This window comes from Ascaphus truei, chromosome 3 (assembly GCF_040206685.1).
Source record: "Ascaphus truei isolate aAscTru1 chromosome 3, aAscTru1.hap1, whole genome shotgun sequence".
In the NCBI taxonomy this organism is placed as follows: domain Eukaryota; kingdom Metazoa; phylum Chordata; class Amphibia; order Anura; family Ascaphidae; genus Ascaphus; species Ascaphus truei.
The window spans coordinates 255780889-255800791 of NC_134485.1; the positions used below are offsets into that span (position 1 = coordinate 255780889).

General features: G+C 42.6%; 1 long non-coding RNA gene across 1 annotated transcript in view; it reads right to left on the reverse strand.

Annotated features, from left to right (window-relative positions):
* LOC142491058 (uncharacterized) overlaps nt 1-19903 on the reverse strand; it is a 72054-nt gene that overhangs the window by 5774 nt on the left and 46377 nt on the right. The window contains exon 2 of the long non-coding RNA XR_012800246.1: nt 901-978. This is a non-coding gene — a long non-coding RNA (uncharacterized LOC142491058). The remainder of the gene's footprint in view (nt 1-900; nt 979-19903) is intronic.

Sequence of the window (19903 nt, forward strand, 5' to 3'; positions counted from 1 at the left end):
AACTAATTTTGACAGATTTATTATAAATCACTCTTCCTGGTAATGTACAGGTTATTAAGAATGTATATTAGTGTTTGGACCCTTGAGACGTGGTCTGCCTTGGAGAGGCTCAAGGGCTTACAACACTTTGGCCAAAGAGTTAAACTAAAAGACCATTTTATTCAAAAGATATATATATATATATATATATATATATATATATATATATATATATATATATATATATATATATATATATTTAGGCACTGTACTGTGTATTTGTGTCATTGGATGTAGCACTGGGCTCTGGCTGTGTTTCATGTTCTGTCTCTGGTTTTAAATGCCTTATTATTAGGTTAGTGTTTTTAATCTTTTATTGGACACCCCCCCCTCGTCCTTCTTCTTGTGGAAATTGTCTTTTCTGCCCATTTGGGGTTTCCTGTCTTGGTCTCTCTGGCTCCCATTCTGAGCTTTCTGAACCCCTGGATGCCTGATATCTCGCTTTGAGCGACTCTAAAAAAAAGTGAAGGTTCTATTGGCATGATGTACCCACTGTACCAATGCATGGGTGGAGGGTGGTGGTAGTTGCCTGGGGAGGGTGGTTAAGCCTCCTGTGTGTGGTGGGGGATGGTGGGATAACCCCATAAATACTATAGCGGTTACTAACAGCTAAGGTGATTAAGGGTTTAGGGGACATTAGATTGTATTTTTGATTTCATTGTTTGTGGCAACGCAGGACATGGACAGTGATCAGGATGAGGATGGCCTTCATTGTGGCAGCCTGCCAGGGGTGAGTGCAAGTTTTATTTACTTTATTTCTGCTTGTTAATATATTTTTTTAAATGGGCAAATGCAGACTTCAAAATGGATTACAATTAACAGATGAAGATAAAGAAAGAAGAGAAGGACACTGGACTTTACCTGTGGCCCGTTGCTGTTTGAGATTGTGGATTGGTTCGAGAGCTCCCGGAGACCCCTGGATTCAGAGGGTGAAGACATCTAAAGGTAAGAAAAAACATTGAATGTATGTTATTTTTCTTTTACAGGAATTTTAATTGTATTTTTAATTTAATTCAATTTTTTGGATTGCCCATTGATTGCAAATGTATATATGTATGCCCTTTAGGGCTATATATACATACATATAAGGACAAGCAATGGTTCTTTTGGCAAATGCTTGCTTTTATGTATTTCAAATGTATTTTGGTACTTTGTTTTTTCTTTTTAATGCTATTTATTTTGTTTTTGAATTTGTATGCTGGCATTTTTGATGGTGTTTTCAATTGATTATTTCAGGGGTGTTTTTGGTGTTTGCTTTTTAATAATGGATTGTTTTGGTATTTTGATTTTGACTGATGTTTATTTTGAGCTTTCTTTTATTTATTGATGGTTTTGTTTTGGTGTTTTTAATTGTTAATTCTGGTGTTTAATTGGTATTTGCTTAATTGAATGGTGGTAATATTGTTGTGTTTACTTGCTTATTGTTGTTTATTTGGTGATTGTTTTGAATGCATTGGATATTTTTTGATTGTTTATTTTTAGGTTGACTATTGACTGGCATAGTGTTAAATCATGCCCATATTGTATGGGCATGATGTACCCACTGTGCCAATCAATTGTTTTCTTGGCATTTATGTCTAGTTTGCTATGTAATGTGTTTTATTTTGTGCCTGTTTTTTGTTTACTTCACCATTTATTGCTATAGTGGTAAATCAGGCTCATATTCTATGGGCATGATGTACCCACAGTACCAATCAATGGGTGGCAGGTGGTGGTAGTTGCCTGGGGAGGGTGGTTAGGCCTCATGTGTGTGGAGTGGGGGATCGTGGGTTAACCCCTTAATTACTATAGCGGTTACTAACTGCTAAGGTGATTAAGGGGTTATGAGACATTAGATTGTATTTTGTATTGCATTGTTTGTGGCAACGGAGGACATGGATGGTGATGAGGATGAAGACGGCCTTCATCATGCAGCCTGGCAGGGGTGAGTGCAAGTTTTATTTACTTTATTTGTGCTTGTTACTGTTTTATTTTAAATGGGCAAATGCACTATTATCCATATCTGGATAATAGTAATTTTGACCATTACTGTACTGTATCTATTATGGGGTTTGGGGGTGTATTTATTTAAAAGTATTGAATGTTGGGGTTTTTTGGGCACATGATTGCCACCGCAGGCCAGTGGGGACCACCCGAGGGCCCCCGGACCCACGGGACCACCCGAGGGCCTCCCTGGCCTCTAGTATCATTCCTGTGCATAAATTTTTTTTGTATGTTTGGGGGTATAGGGTTTGTTGGAGACACAGGGGGTGCGTGGATAGTACATATTGCAATGTTTATTGGGGGCAATTGCCCCAAATTGCCCCTTCGTTGCCTTAGCGGATAGCCGCTAAGGTAATGAAGCTGCTTTCATGTAATTTTTTTTAATAGTCTGCGGGAGCAGAGGGTCACCTGAGCTGAACCGATTTGATTACTGGCTCAGGGACCCCCTGCTTCCTGAGTTACAGGCCCCGGTATGGGGCATCGGATGCCAGTTTCGCCCCCATTTTTAAAGCGTCCGCATCACATGACGCGGGACATTTAATAATGGAGATACCGGAACCCCATATCTGGGCCTGTAACTTGGGAAACAAGGGGTCCCCGAGGCTGAAATCAATGCGGTTCATCTCAGGAGACCTCCTGCTCCTGCACACTATAAATAAAAATTAAATTAATTGGGTGTTTTGATACTATTGTACATGATCAGGGGGTCTCCTGAGCTGAACCGCATTGGTTTCAGCCCCGGGGACCCCCTAATTCATGAGATATAGGCCCCGTTATGGGATGCCAAAGACTATCAACAAGTGCATAAATAAAGATGTACGAAAAAGTAAGTGCGATAGCGCAACCACTAGGCAACTTAGGCAATCGCCTAGGGTGGCAGATTTGGAGGGATGGGCAGCGGGAGTAGCGGTGGAAAATTGCAGTGGGCCCAGGGAAGGAGCGAGAAAAGAGGAGGTCAGCGGGCGGTGGTGGGAGAGGAGGAGGGGGAAGACAGAATTTGGAGTGGGGGAGAAAGAGAGGATGGAGAGGATTGGGGAGGGGGAGAGAGGTTGAGGAGAGGATTAGGAAGGGGAGTGATGGCTGTAAGAAAGGATGAGGAATGGGAAGAGAGGATGAGGAGTGGGAAGAGACGATGAGGAGGGAGAAGAGGGGATAAGGAGGGGGGAGAGAAGATGAGGAGGGTGGAGAGAGGATGAGGAGTGGGTGAGAGGATGAGGAGGGAGGGTCAAGGATGTGGAGGATGGAGGGACAGAGGATGAGGAGGGGGGAGAGAGGATGAGGAGGAGGGAAACAGAGGATGATGAGGAGAAAGATATAAAGGACGAGGAGGGGGATGGGGAGAGGATGAGGAGGGGGGTGGGGAGAGGATGAGAAGGGGGGAGAGAGAGAACATGGGGAGAGGGAAGGATAGGATGAGGAAGGGGTGGAGATGGAGGATGAGAAGGGAGGAGAGAGGATGAGGAGGGGGGGGAGAAGATGAGGAGGGGTAGACAGGGCAGGGTGAGAGGATGAGGTAGGAGAAGAGAGGATGAGGTAGGAGAAGAGAGGATGAGTAGGGGGTGAGAGAATGAAGAGGGGGAGAGATCATGAGGAGGAGAGAGAGGCTGAGTAGGATTGTTGAGAGGATGAAGAGGGGGGTGAGAAGATGAGCCTGACGGTGAAAAGATGAGGAAGGTGGGTGATAGGATGAGGAGGGGGTGAGAGGATAAAGAGGGGGAGAGAGGATGAGGAAGGTGAGAGAGGGTGGTGAGAGAGGATGAGGAGAGGGGAGATATAATGAGAAGGGGTGGTAAGAGGATGAGAGGGGGGGTGAGAGGATGAGGAGTGGTAGTGAGAGGATTAGAAGGGGGATGAGAGGATGAGGGGAGGGGTGAGAGTATGAGGAGGGGTGTGAGGATGAAGAGGGGAGGGAGAATGAGGAGGGGAAGAGTGGATGAGCAGGGAGGATAGAGGATGAGGAGAGGGGAGAAATGATGAGGAGTGGGGGAGAGAGGCTGAGGTGGGGGCGTGAGAGGATGAGGAGGGAATGAGGGTGAGGAGGGGTTGAAGATGAGGAGGGGGTGAGAGGATGAGGAGGGATGTTGAGAGGATAAAGAGGGGGTGAGAAGATGAGGAGGGGGTGAGATGAGGATGAGGAAGGTGGGTGATAGGATGAGATGGAGGTGAAGATATGAGGGGAGAGAGGATGAGGAGGGGGAGAGAGGATGAGTAGAGGGGAGAGATAATGAGGAGGGGCAGAGAGAGGCTGAGGTGGGGGCATAAGAGGATGAGGAAGGGGTTAGAGGATGAGGATGGGGATGAGATGATGCAGAGGGGAAGAGAGAATGAGGAGGCGGAGAGAGGGTGGGGAGAGAGGCTGAGGAGGAAGGGGAGAGAGGCTGAGGAGGGAGGGGAGAGAGGCTGAGGAGGGAGAGAGGATGAGGAGGGGTGAGAGGATGAGGAGGGGGGAGAGGATGAGGTGGCGGGGAAGAGAGGATGAGGAGGGGGAAGAGAGGATGAGGAGGGGGGAAGAAAGGATGAGGAGGGGGGAAGAGAGGATGAGGAGGGGGAAAGAGAGGATGAGGAGGGGGGAAGAGATGATGAGGAGGGGGAAGAGAGGATGAGGAGGGGGAAGAGAGGATGAGGAGGCGGAAGAGAGGATGAGGAGCAGGGGAGAGGGGATGAAGAGGGATGGGAAGAAAGGATGAGGAGGGGTGGAAGAGAGGATGAGGGGGGAAGAGAGGATGAGGAGGGGGAAGAGAGGATGAGGGGGAAGAGAGGATGAGGAGGGGGGAAGAGAGGATGAGGAGCAGGGGAGAGGGGATGAAGATGGGGAGAGAAGATGAGGGGGTGAGAGTATGAGGAGGGAGGGTCAAAGGATGTGGAGGATGAGCAGGGATAAAGCGAGGATGAGGAGAGGGGATAGAGAGGATGAGGAGGGGGTGGTAGAGGATGAGGAGGGGGAGGGAGAGGATGAGGAGGGGGAGAGGAGGTGTGCGGTTGAAAAGGGGAGAGAAGATGTGGAGGGGAAGAGAGGGTGGGACAGGATGAGGAGGGGGAGAGAGGATGAGGAGGGAGAAGAGGAAGAGGAGGGGGAGAGGAAGAGGAGGGTGATAGTATGAGGAAGGATGGACAAAGATGTGGAGAGGGAGGGCGAGAGGATGAGGAGGGAGAAAGAAAGTATGAGGAGAGGGGATAGAGATGCTGAGGGGGTAGAGAGAATGAGGAGCAAGGAGAGAGAGGAGGGAGTGAGAGAGGATGAGGAGGGGAGAGAGAGAGAGGCTGAGAAGGGGGAGAGGATGAGGACAGGGAGAGAGAAGGGGGAGATAGAATGAGGAGGGAGAGAGAGTATGAGGAGAGGGGATTGAGATGAGGGGGAGAGAGGATGAAGAGGGAGAGGGATAGGAAAATGAAGGGGGAGAGAGGATGAGAAGGCAGGACAGATGATGAGTAGGGGAGAGAGGATGAGGAGGGGGAGAGAGGTTTGGGAGAGAGGATGAGGAGGGGAGTGATGGTGGTAAGAGAGGATGAGGAGGGAAAGAAGAGAAGATGAGGAGGGGAAGAGATGATGAGGAGGGGGAAAGAGGATGAGTATGGGGTGAGAGGATGAGGAGGGAGGGTCGAGGATGGAGGGTGAGAGGATGAGGAGGGGGAAAGAGAGGATGAGGAGGGGTAGGGATAGGATGAGGAAGGGGTGGAGATGGAGGATGAGAAGGAAGGAGAGAGGATTAGGAAGGGGAGAGAGGATGAGGAAGGGGGGAGAAGATGAGGAGGTGGTAGAGAGGGCAGGGAGAGGATAAGGTAGGAAAAGAGATGATGAGGAGGGGGATAGAGCGTAGGGAGAGAGGATGGGGAGAGCTAATGAGGAGGGGGAGATAGAGGCTCAGGAGGGGGTGTGAGGATGAGGAAGGGTGGTGAAACGATTAGAAGGGATGAGAGGATGAGGAGCGGGGTGAGAGGATGAGGGGAGAGGTGAGAGGATGAGGAGGGGAGGTGTGAGGATGAAGGGGGAAGAGAGGATGAGGAGGAGGAGACGAGAGGTTGGGTGAGAGGATGAGCAGGGAGGTTGGAGGATGAGGACAGGATAGAGGTTGAGGAGAGGATAAGGATGAGGATAGGGGTGAGAGGATGCAGGGGGGTGAGAGTATTAGGAGGGGGTGAGAGAATGAAGAGGGAGAGAGATCATGACGAGGGGGAGAGAGGATGAGGAGGGATGTTGAGAGGATGAATAGGAGGTGAGAAGATGAGGAGGGATGTTGAGAGGATGAATAGGGGGTGAGAAGATGAGGAGGGGTGAGAGAGTGAGGATGAGTAGAGGGGTAATAAGATGAGGAGGGAGTGAGAGGAGGGTGAGAGAGGGTGAGGAGATGGGGAAAATAATGAGTAGGGGAGACAGGCTGAGAAGGGGTGGTAAGAGGATGAGGAAGGGGTGTGAGAGGATTAGAAGGGCGTGATATGATGAGGAAGGGTGAGAATAGGAGGGGTGAGATGTGAATAGGGGAAGAGAGGCTGATATGGGGTGGTGAGAGTTTGAGAGGGGGTGAGAGGATGAGGGGTGAGCCTATGAGAAGGGGAAGAGAAGGTGGGGGGAGATGATGAGGAGAGGGGAGAGATGATGAGGAGAGCTGGTGAGAGGATGAGGATGAAGAAGGGGTAAGACGAAGAGATGGGGGTGAGAGGGTGAGGAGGGGGAGAGATGGTGGAGAAAGAGGATGAGGAGGTAGAGGCTGAGTATGGGTGGTTAGAGGATGAGGTGGGGTGGTTAAAGATGAGGAAAGGGTGAGGATGAGATGGGGGAGTGAGAGAGTGAAAGGATAATGGGGTAGAGGGGCTGAGGAGGAGGAGAGAGGGTAGGGGGAGAGGATGAAGAGGGAGGAGAGAGAATGAGGAGCGGGAGAGAAGAGAATGAGGAGGCAGAGAGAGAGGATGAGGAGGAGTGAGAGGGAGGATGAGGAGGGGGTTTGGGGGGTAGGATGGGGAGTGGGGTGAGAGGAGAGGGTGACTGAGGGAGGGGAGGGTGAGAGAGGATGAGGAGGGATGAAAGAGAAGATGAAGAAGGAGGAGAGGATGAGGAGGATTGAGAGGGAGGATGAGGAAGGGGATTGTGAGGGAGGGGAGGGTGTGAGAGAGGATGAGGAGGGGGTGAGAGATATTAAATTAAAGGGGGAGTGGGGTGGAAAAGTTTAAAGAAGTAGCAAATTATGATTGGAAAGAAGCAAATCATCACATTCAAACAAGATAATGGGGCCTATTTTACTAGCTTAGATAACTTTTCTGCCATCTTGAACAGTTTGGCATGTTCCCATCGAAGGGTTGGTCATTTGTGTTATCACGGTATTCAGAAAGAATCTGAAACCATTTCCACAAGTCTCAAACCGTGTGGTAGGAAAATGCCAATACCGCTCGGGACAGCAGCGATGGTATCTCAGCCTCTCTCAAAGTTATCCATGTATGATCTGGCCGCAGTCTGTAAGAGCTGCACAGAGAGAGCTGCATTTGAGAGCCGCATCTCCCTTCACAGCTCTCACAGGAACTTGCAGTGCTTTTTAAAAAAATGTAAAACTAGTTTAAGGGAGCAGGGGGTCTCCAGAGCTGAACCGCATTAATTTCAGGTCTGCGGACCCCCTGCTTCCTAAGATAGGATGGGAAAGGCCTTATATAAGGCCTGTGACGTCACATTTGAGTGTCAAACAGTACACCCCTAATCTGATTGGCTGATGTACCATGTGACAGCTTTCATATTTTTTTTTAAGATCGGACGTCATCTTAAATGATTTCCCCTTTTTTTCAATTTCATATTGTTTTGTCTTATAGATAGTTTTTGTTTTTTGCTAAATATTTTTTCTGTATATTCAGGGCACATTGCCTAATTAATAAACACAGTTTTTTTGTAACAATTTATGATTTAGTGAAAGCTTTATTTCATGACTTCTAGAGAGGATATATATTTAAATATATATAAATAACAATTTTACCAGGTATAATGCTGCCAAGAAGAGACAGCACGCCGCACATTGTAATCCAAAATTATGTATTAAAACATATATATGTAATATATATATGTAATTTTGGATTACAAAGCGTGGTGTGATGTCTCTTCTTGCCAGTGTTATACCTGGTAAAATTGTTCTATTGGATATTTATGGGATAAGCATCTGTCTATATGACACGGATGGTGTGTGCATTGCTGGACATATATATATATATTTATATATATATATATATATATATATATATATATATATATATATATATATTTTTTTTATATATATATATTATATATATATATATATATATATATCATGCTTAACTGAGCCAGCTAAATAGATAATATTGTTACACATTTTATGCAATAACATTTAAGTTTAAAACATTTAATTTGCAGTAATGAAACACCCTAGTGACAGCAGCCAGACTGTTACCTGAACATGTGAGTGGATTTTGAACTACTATAGGTAAAGTTCTCACATGGTGAATGGAAGGAATGAGTTGTATGCACAGATTTGATGTAACTGTCCTTCTTTCAAGGTTATTAGAAACCAACCAATGAGATGATCTGTTACAGGTTTCATGCTTGATAGTTTGGTTTATTAAAATGTAATCCTACAATCCGATGGATTGTGAGCAGCACTTACAATTCAGTGGGAATCCCATTATGCAGAATGGAAATATTACCACTGCGGCAAGTATTAGCAGTTTCTATCAAAGGGAAGCGTGGCTGATTAATCAACTTGATATTATCCAAACTGATTAAACAATGAGACATCATGGGGTTTTGCTGTCTGTCCTGAAGAGTGCTCATCATAACTTATAATGCAAAACCCCAGCATGTCTCCCTTGGGGGTAAACTACCTTTTAATTTTTTCTCTTTCTAAAGATTAATTTCATTGTTGCGGAACCTTTATTATAAGAACAGTAAACTAATCATTATACATTTTCCAACAATTTGACCTTTACTGCCATGGCTTGTGGAGTGTTTTTTAGAAGATTTCTTTTTTTAGATTTTGATCATTCATAGTAAGGTTTAAGAAGGTTTAAAAGAAACACTAAAAAAACAGTTTAAAGAGATAAATATATGTAAATTGTTTCTACAGAAGGCAGACAAAGTACCTACAGAGGAGGAATAAACTGTAATCTGAATTAGCACCAGGCGGCAGTAATAGCATAGGCTAATGTGGCAAATAGGCACATCTTATTTTGATGCCTGATAATGTTTGTTGATATATTAAGTACATTTTGGGGTTATTTATGAAACCGTGATAGTGCCAATTGGGAAGCTTAGACATGAAAACTCCACTTGATGTCAATGAGAGTTTCTGTGCAGTAGTACCCTGATTGCCACTATGGCAGATTCATCCCCTTGGTGCTTAAAAGATAACATGTTATTAGAGAAAATGAAGACAGAAAAGGGGGTATTTTGCACTTACACAATATATGGTGTGACAGAAACCAGGAGATGGTAATAAATTCCATATATAGGACAATTTATATCCTGTTTGGGCTGGGAGTGCAGCCTCATAATACATGCACTCCATCCCACAGTCTGGCAAGTGCTGGAACTGAGGGATGAGGGATCCAGACCAGATTTTGTCTGCTGCCTGATTTCTGTCACCTGTCCTGCTAATTAGAAATCAGGTACTTAAGACTGATTTCCTAGTTCCTCTTTCCTCTCCCCAAGAGCCTGGAGACAGGAAGTCTGCTGGAAGCAGAGAGGGGAAAAGCCTCTCCCCAAACAGGTTAAATCATTCTGCTCTTTTTGTCTAAAACTGCAAAGTTCCTTATTTTGTTGTTGGAAGTGGAAAAGCCACTTCAACCCTGAGTCAGGGAAAACCTAAGTTAAGTTATTGCTCAGGTGAGCAGTTTTTTGTTTTGCTTGTGTTTCTGTTGTATGCACTGTGGCAGTCTCAGTGCCTGGGACTGAATAAACCAGGCATAGTCTGTTTAAAGGAACAGCACGTAACGCCTCGTCATTTAACCTACCCTAAAAGACCATGTTCTAACAGTCCGGACAGATGGCAGAGCCCTGGAGTAAGCCGTTTGACACAATGGATAAATACAGTATATCAAAGGTCACAGCATATTCACACAAACATGGTGAATTGGCAGATATAATATCATGTAAATATGTAATGATATTGAGATTGAATAGTTACTTATAACAACATCACACATTATTCCTGCAAGCTCAGAAGAATGTCAATTAGTATTATTTTATTTGGAGGTTTGTAACCTCTCTTCCCTGGTTTTAAGTTTGCCCAGCCCACTTTTAAAAGGTAGGTCTTGTGATGCACCTATCAATGACCAGTCTAGTAAGACTTCTTCCTCCATCAGAGAGGTACAGCAGAGATTGTTTACAGGACCTGCAGAAGGAGAATACTGTGACGTAGTGGCAGGCTTAAAAATACTTTGGCCAAAGAATTGTGATATATGATATTTGCTTATTAGAAGGAAACTAGATAAGTATTTAACTATATAATTTGTCATATTGGATGTAGCACAGTTTTACATCAATAAAAAAGTTCAATAATAACTGGGCATCAAAATGTATTTCTAATGAGAGTCTAAAGTAGGTGTTTGCACAATGTTTCTGATCCAAATGGCACAAACCACAAGTCTTACGCTCACATTGTGGCCCTTTCAAACTGAATGCAATGGATAGCATTGGTTGTTACAATTGTTGTTAAACATATATAACATCCTTTATCTATACAACAATACCAAGGCTAGATCAAATGTATCACACAATTATATAGTTATATAATTGTGTGATACATGTAATTACATATAATTATATTGCAGTTTTATCAAACACTTCCAGAGCAGAAACGTACACATACTTTACATGGCTTCTGTGGTTCATTTAATCAGATTGCAACCAATTACAGATGTACAGTACAGTAGCCAGACTTACTTTCCCAAGAAGGTGCTGTAGGAAGTCACACCTATTTAAACATTACCCTCCTGCTGTAATCAAACGATCCCTCTCCCAGCCAGTTATAAATGAATTGAAGGAATGTGATGGCTGTACAGCAGGGAGATGAAGAACAATAAAAATGGCAGCACGTAAAGGAAAACCATGAAGTCCATTACTTGATATCATTTTTGCCTTGATTCATTTATTGATATTTGGGGGGGAAGGGGGATTCACGAAGCTCTGCTAGGCTACTTAACATGATGTTAACCTAAGTTAACATCATGTTCATATATATATATATACATATGAATATATGAATAACGACTGTTTATGTAGGAGGTGTGTGTGTGAGAAGGGGGGGAGTGTAAGATAAAAGAGGGGGGAGGGGGTTTCTCGCAAGGCCGCCGACACGTGGGTGGGGGTGTCCTGGTGGAAATTTAAGGCCTGGGCCCCAAAAAGCTGTCTGCAGCCCTGTTTGGAGAGTAGGAGAAAAGTAGAGCACTGCCAAAAAAGGAAATCAAAAAGGGCTGGGGCAAAAAATAAAGATTATTTATTAGGCATATGAGCCAAAAGGACAAACACACTAATTAAAAAACTCTGACGCGTTTCCTGCCGTGGAGGCGCTTTATCAAAGAGAACGGTGGGAAACACGTCAGAGTTTTTTAATTTTGTGTTTGTCCTTTTGGCTCATATGCCTAATAAATAATCTTTAATATATCCAGTAGGATTCACGTCTGTCTAACATCTTTACTCTATCTCCACCTCTGGGGGATACAGGGATGTGTTCGATACCTTGAACCGAAAGTAGATTAACATTACCATGGGGACAATTCGAGAAATGTTTTGGTACAGGGTGGTTTTGATCAAGATTAAAGATGTTAGACAGACGTGAATCCTACTGGATATTTACTCTAAGAACCAGAGAACCTTTTGGCATGAACATTGATTGGGATATAAGTCATTTTTTAAAATAGTTTAAATTATTTTGATTGAAATTATTTTCTTTATAATAAATACCGATTTACTTAATAATAAATTAAATAAATGTATTCATTTATTTTTTCTATATATTTATAACATTTATTTTCTATACATATACCAATACAGGCAAATATGGATTTACTGTACATTCAATCATTGATTATCATCAACCATCTATACTAGTATTGTATTTATTGTTTGCTTTCCCAACCTGTGTTCATGCTCCTCTGACAACAAATATACTTGTATTATACTGTATGTCATCGCATTATTTGGTATATCATATACACTTGTATTTTGTGTACTTTGTATATTCATTTTCAGGACTACATTTAATTATATCAATTACTACCAGATGAAGGGTCATCTCACAACAGTTACTTGTATATATGTTACTTTAAGAACATTTATTGCACTTAGTAGATAGGATTTAGTATTCATAGAATTATATATCTGTATATTTATTTTCGTTGTACTGTATTGATCTGTGAATATGTTCTTTTCACGAACTACAAATTCACTATCATTACTTGCACAGGCATATGTCAGGATATACTATATATTTCAATAGGGGCTATAGAAAGCACTAAATGCATATCATCAGGATCTTTAACCTGCCCCCTAGATGATCAAGTTATTATACTGACATTGCCTGTGCCAGTTCGCTGCCATAACAGTATTTTATTGTGTTTTTAACATGTTTCTTATTTTACTGTGTGTCCGTTTAGTTGTCAATAAAGTTTGTTTTAGAAAAATGAGACAGTGAGATAGCATTATCATACCACCTGACTTGCCGAGCCAATGGTTGTGTACGCCGCGTCACCGCGACCCATTGCGACGCGGGATGATGACGTCACACCCGGCAGCACGAGATACAACTCAGGTGAGTATAAATTAAGCAGCAATGTATGTATTTGTCACCTTGATAAAGTGCCTAGTGCACGAAACGTGTAGGTGCGTTCGTGCTGTCCTGTTTCTGCACCACCCTGCAATAAACCTGACCTGTTGCTACATTGGAGTGTTCACTTTTGTTATACATTTTCCGGTCTCATTGGGAGTTGGAATCCGTGGCTGTGCTACTCATCATCACCTCTCTTCATAATATTAATTTAGTAACTAGAGATGTGTGAAACTGTTCAAGATACCTTCGCAAAATGCGAATAATTTTTTCCCCGAAATTAAATTACTTACAAAACATTTAGCAAAAGCCTCAAAGGGCTAATATTATCATCAAATTAGTAAGCTTTCAAAGTGAGCAAAACATGGTGTGCAAAACATGGTATACTTATGGCCTCAACAATAAGCAAATATTGTGATTTTATAGAATTTCGCAGAGAATCGAGTGGTTGTAGAGAATTTAGAAAACTGCATGTTAAATAAAATTATTGGCACATCGATCGTTAACCCTGAATCAGCCACAACTTTTTTGAAACCTAAAAAGAACAGATCTCACATGGTTCACGACTTCATTTGAAAGGGTCGCACATCTCTTGCAGTGAATAAGGCATTCACTCAGGAAACGTGACGTCCATTCCTCTTTTTGGTAACTTCACGTTATTTGCCCTGATTATACGGACCTTAGCAAATCTAGCTATTTTCCCCTTCTTGACATATAAAATAGGCACCGTTATTACGCAAAAACATGCAAATTACAGAGATTTTGTACATTTGATTAATTTTCAGAAAATCTACATGTTCAATGCTTCAATTTGACATCACGATCATAGCTCTATGACAACTGTAAGTGCCTGAAACAACATCCATATATAAACCTGAGTTTGTGTGAGAAGAAAATAATGAAGGAAGTATGTTCCTCCTGCAGATCTGAAGTGTCCTGATATATCTATTGGGTTCTACTGGATGTCAAGATGGGAGAACTGTTAAAGTGCCTAGATCTGTCCAAGGACATTGTCTTGCAATTTACTGTAGCCCTTTGAATTTAAGCCATCACTTATTATAAACTATTTCAGGTATGTTGTCCAATGTATCTTTGCAAAAGCGAATCAAGGCACTGTGGATTTGGTTACAAAAAATGAATTTATTGAGTCATTAAATACGACGTTTCAGCTCCTATATAGGCCTTTTTCAAGGGAAGTGGCACTTCCCTTGAAAAAGCCGGGTGTAGTTGCTGAAACGCTATATTTAATTAATGGCTAAATAATTTAATTTTTTTTAAGCAAATCGGAGTGCCTTGATTCGCTTTTGCCTAGCATCAGAATTTGGATCACTGACAGGTTTTCCCTGGGATCTGGAACACCAGTAACTGTGTCATTCTTTCAATTTTAAGTTGGTGTGCAGCATATATCCTCATTTTGCATCCATTGTACCTTGCCAGATAGCAGCCTCCTCTACATGGGACAGGTTTGACTCGCACTCTCATGTGACTACCTCATAAAAATGTGAAAATCTCCAGTTTGGAGAAATGATTTTTGATCGATAACATTTTCTTACCTTGAAACACTAGCAAAAACTTTCTTTTATTCCTGAACAAAAAAAACCAAAAACATTTTGGGATACAGAATTATTTTTAAGTACATTAAGAGACAATAATAAAAAAAAGTGTGCTACAAACGATTTACAAATGTGTTTGTTGAAGCACATTAGATGAGAAGCAGAATATATATTGATGATTCTTAATGTATCCAATAAACAATTGAACTACAAACAAAGTGGGAAATAGAGTATATACAATGCCACTATTTGATTTGAACTCGGAACTACAAAGGAAGATTAAGAAAAGTAACAGTTTACCTCAGCCATCACATAAAAAACAGATACAATCCTAACCCAGCGTGTTAACACAGGCATTTGGCATCCCAGAGGAGATTAAGTTCCTGATCTTGTAAGAATCAGCTACTTACCTAGTAATGTTTACACTGACATTGATGTAGTAACACCCTGATCTAATTACATGTCAATAAGTCACAGTCCTGAGAAGATCAGAAGAGGATTAAAGAGCTCCTCTGCTAACCAATAATACTACAGCTGTGATTTAATTACTAGCACTGTATTGTCTTACAATTGGACATCATTACACTAACAGTATTTAACCCTTTTGCCTTACGACTTAGTTTTCCCATTAAGTTTTCTTATAAGGCTCACTTTCAAATCATTTGTGTGAAAGTTTCACATATTGTAAATAACATCAATATAAATGTTCTTCTATTACTTCTGTGTCAGCCCCAAAGTACAGAGCGGAGAATAACAATCATTTTGCAAGAATGGTATAATTTAAGTTTCTGCCATCTCCTGTAAGACAGTTTTGAATTTGTCAAAAGGGGCAAATAGATGTAGATAATAAAAATACAGGGGCCTATGCACTAAACGCCGATAAAAAAAAAATCGCCAGGCTATTTAAATTGCCATTTTGACAGCATTGCTACACGGTATGCAGAAAGCCCCGAATACTTGTGATAGCAAGATTTGAAAAAGCTGGCGACGTAATGATCGACTCTCTGAAAAGGGCTCAGCCGGCGCGTTCTTTCTGCTGCAGAGAGAGAGCCATCTCTCCCTGCGCAAATCTCGCCCCAAATTAAAGTTTTTCATTTCAATTTCATTACTAGTGTAGATGAGCAGGGGGTCTCCGGAGCAGAACCGCGATTTGTGGTCCAGGGAACTCCCTGCTTCCAGCGATACAGGCCCCATTATGGGGAGCCGTATCTCCTATGCATTGTATTCCTACGGTCATGTGAATATGATGTCACATCCTTTTGAACTAATGTACCTATCACATGGTACAGCAACCAATGGGATTGTGTTCAATCCCATTGGCTGTAATACCATGTGATATAGCCATGTGGTTTTAAGGATGTGACGTACCTCCCTTGTAGATGAAGTAACATCCTTTAAAAAAAAAAAAGGAGGTGGGCACATGATACAGCGTCCAATCAGATTGGAGCTGTTCCATCTGACCTGAAAATGTGACGTCACAGGCCCTACATAAGAAAACATAAAGAACAATTCCTGCGCTCCTACCAATTAGGCTAAAATAAAATAATGATCTCATGAAAAAGGGTAATTTTGTTAAACCCTTTGGCCAAAGCAGTTATAAGCCTGCATGCCACGCTTTTTGTTTTTCTATATACTGTATAAGGCCTATCTTTTTACCAGCAGCAAACTTCTATAGGAAGGAGTGCGGTATTATGTACAGGTCCTATATAATGCCTGGACACCTTATTAACAGAAGACGTCGAGACAACATCCGGTGGGACTTACCATGGGGTTGGATTGACAGATGAAGAAAGAAGATTAAAGGAAATAAAGAAATAATGTCAGAAGAAGATAGAAGAAGGTGATATAAGATAAAAAGAAGAATGTTGTTACCTGTTCCGGATCTTCAAGGTGGATGGCGTTGCATTGACTTTGACGTCGCGGTACGAGAGCTTGCAGAAAAATGCCGTGATTCGGAGGGTCAACACTTCTAAAGGTAAGAAAAATATTGAATGTATGTAATTTTACTTTTACATGTTTTTTTATTGTATCTTTTTTTCTTTTTATGTTTTTCATTGCCCATTGACTGATAATGTATTAATCTGTGCCTGTTTAGGGTACAGATAAATACAGTGACAGCCAATGCATTTTTTGGCAAATGCTTTTTTTCTATTGATTGTTGTTTTTTCTTTTTCTGTTTATTGTTTGGCTTAAAGTGTTTGTAATTTGGATGGCTTGTTTTTATTTCATTTTCCATTTGTTTAGCGTTTTTAACTAATTATTTATTTTGTTGGCTACTTGTTTAAATTGATGTGTTGGCTAGTGGTTTTATTAATTAATTGATTTGTGTGCTAGTGTTTTTATGTATTGAATTGCTTGTTTGGCAAGTGGTTTAATTTCTTGAATAATTTGCTTCGCTAGGTATTTATTGAATTGTATACTTATGTTTTGGAATAACAGATTTTTTTATTGTGCTGTTTTGGAGATAGATACAGTACATGTTACTGATTAGGCGTTTCAGTTATTTTATTGTTGGGCTGTTTAGGTGCTTGTGTATCTTTTATTTGTATATTTTTGGCCTTCATGCGTCTTGATTAGGGTGACCATTGGCTGCTATAGTGGCTTATGCCCATATTATATGGATATGATGTACCACTATGCCAATCAATGGTACAGGGTGGGTATAGTGGTCCCAGAGTGAGTAGTTAGGCCTCCCAGGTGGGTAGAGGGGCACGGGGGTTAACCCCTTAACTACTATAGTGGTTATTTACCGCTAAGGTGATTAAGTGGTTAGGGGGTATTAGATTGTATTTTTTTGTATTCTTTCTGGCAAAGGTGGACATGGACCTGCAGTATGCTGATGAGGATGCCCTTCATGATGGCAAGGGTAAGTAGAAAGGTTTATTTACTTTATTTATGCAGGTTGGCTAATGTTTTATTTTATAATGGGCAAATTAGCTATTATCCATATCCGTATGTGTTAAGAGGGGGTGTATTTATTTCAATGTATTGAAGAAAAAATTTGGCCACAGAATTGGTACTGCAGGCCAGTGGGGGCCAGTGGGAACAACCCAAGGGCCCCCAGACACCTGTGGGGACCACATGAGGTCCCTTGGACACCCGTGGGGACCACCCGAGGGCCCTTGGACACCCGTGGGGACCACCCGAGGGCCCCAAGAAACCCGCGGTGACCACCTGAGGACCCACGGACACCACTTGAGGGCCCTCAGGGACCACTTGAGGACCCCAACACCGCGGGGACAATCCGAGGGCCCTCAGATACCCACGGGGACCACCTTAGGATCCCTGGACACCCATGGGTACTACCTGAGGACCCCCGGACACCCATTGGTACCACCTGAGGGCCCCCGGACACCCGCAGCCTCTGGTATCAATCATGTGGAGGTAGAGGAGGTGGGTATTAGTGTTGTGTTTTTAATGTTTATTGTGGGTAGCAGCTGTTTTAATATACATTTTAATACTAGTGTAGATGAGCAGGGAGTCTCTGGAGCAGAACCGTGTTGATTTGAGGTCCGGGTACCCTCTGCTTCCCGAGATACAGACCCTGTTATGGGGTGCAGGTATCTCCTATGAATTTAAATGTCCCGCGTCACATGACCGTGGGAATAAAATGCATAGGAGATACCGGCATCACATAATGGGGCCTGTATATCAGGAAGCAGGGGGTCCCCGGACCTCAAATCAACGCGGTTCTGCTCCGGAGTCCCTTTGCTCATCTACACTAGTAATAAAATGTATATTAAAAAACATTAATTTGGGGCGAAATTTGCGCAGGGAGAGGCAGCTCTCTCTGAGCAGCTCTCTGCAGCTAAAAGAAATCACTGGGTAAGGCCTTTTCAGAGAGGCAATCATCACGTCGCCGGCTACTTGCCCATTTTGGGAATTTGGTATCACAGGTAATCGAGGCTTTCTGAATACCGTGATAGCACCACTCAAGAAAATGGCGATTTCTTTTATGAACACTTATAGCATAGGCCCCAGAGTGTTAAGGGGACAAGAATAAAAATGATCAAAAGAAACACAAAAATTACCCTGCAGAAAAGAACCCCCTGGCCCACCACGTCTGTCCATCTTCCTATATGTTGCAAAACCTCAGACCAAATTTGATCATTGGCTTTCATTCATACTTAGGATAACCTTACTGTATGTCTATCCCGAGCATGTTTGAATCTCATTACTGCATTAGCATCTACCACTTCTGATGGGAGGCGATTCCAAGGATTTACCACTCTTTCTGTGAGCTCCACACTCTAGCTTCAGAGCATGACCTCTTGCTCTAACACCTTCTTTCTCTGAAATATACATCACTCTCTTGTACCTTGTTGAAACCCTTCATATATTTGACAGTTTCAATTATACCCTTCTCCCTTCTCTCCTCTAAGCTGTACATATGAAGGATCTTTAGTCTTTCCTAATAAGTTTTATGGTGCAGTAACCCTTGTTTGCATAATCTATATTTTATTTATCTCCTTCCGGAAATATAGGAAACTATAAATTTAATTGTCGTCTCTATACCAGATTCTACTGTAACTCAGATTAAGCTAAACTATGCTTTAATTATACCCTGGAGTTAAATGGCAATTCTATTCCTTTCCAGATCGTCTCTATTTTCCTCTCTCATGATATCAGCATTCACTCAAAACCAGACATACTACCGCCCCATGTTGCTTCCGTGTTTTCATACAATGATCAACCAACCAACCAACCATACAATCGTAGCTAATATATTTACAAGATCTTAGCAATAATTAAGTTGTAAGCACTAGATATTTGCAGGCCTGTAGATTTTTGTACTTGCAGTCTGATTATTATTCTACGTAATCAATAAGGACCTGAGTAATTTTGTTACGTGTGTGTGTGTGTGTGTGTGTGTGTGTGTGTGTGTGTGTGTGTGTGTGTGTGTGTGTGTGTGTGTGTGTGTGTATATATATAAAAAGCAGTTGGCACACAAAAACTCAAGCAGAGCACAGGTGCTTATCCCATAGGAATAATGTAGAAAACATAATTCCCAAAATGACATCCGATAATGAGAGACAGCACACTGTAGGTTCAAATCAAAGCAGAATCTGTATTGAACCTACAGTGTGCTGTATATATACAGTGTTCGACAATCCTATACATGTACTCGCCCGGGGCGGGTGGATTTAACCCCCAGGCGAGTAACTATTGGCCCAAGCAGCACACATGTTTTGTTTTTAAATTTTCCCTGCTCGCGCTGAAATTTCCCTGCTCGTGCTGGCTGAAAAAAAAAAAACTCCCCCTACCTGACAGATGATTGGCGCACGCTCCCAGGCTTTGTGGGCGCGCGGCCAGGCTCTATATGAGCCAGCCCCCAACGAGCGGCCATTTTTTTCCCATGGAGGATGGAGGACACAGTAAGTATTATCTGTGCCTTCCTCCCCTCCCCGGTGCTCCTGCTGCCCGCAGTTATGGTGATGGGAGCGGGGGATGCCCCCTCATGTCCCCCCCCCCGCTTCCCCCACTTCCCCCCCGGTCCTGTGTCAGAGAGCGCGGCGGGTGATGGGAGCGGGGGATGCCCCCTCATGTCCCCGCTTC